Source organism: Penaeus monodon, chromosome 32 (genome assembly GCF_015228065.2).
Source record: "Penaeus monodon isolate SGIC_2016 chromosome 32, NSTDA_Pmon_1, whole genome shotgun sequence".
Lineage (NCBI taxonomy): Eukaryota > Metazoa > Arthropoda > Malacostraca > Decapoda > Penaeidae > Penaeus > Penaeus monodon.
The window spans coordinates 24,636,002-24,636,266 of record NC_051417.1 but is presented as its reverse complement, the minus strand read 5'-3'; positions in this window follow the sequence as shown (position 1 = coordinate 24,636,266).

Sequence of the window (265 nt, the reverse complement as noted above, 5' to 3'; positions counted from 1 at the left end):
GAGTGGACATGCGAGAGAGGTGGAGAGTGCGAGAAGGAAGGAGGAGGGGAGAGACAATCATATAGACGCAGATAAATACATAGGCAGAAGGACACAGAGAAAGAGAAAAAAAATGAAGATGAAAGAGATATGGATAAGTGGAAATGTTAGCCTTTTCCCCTCGATTCCTGGCACCTTCACTTCCATAATATCAGATATTTTCCAGAAGAATAATATGGCAAGAAACAGTAATTTAGATTTGATTTGCCAGTCAATACGTTATCTA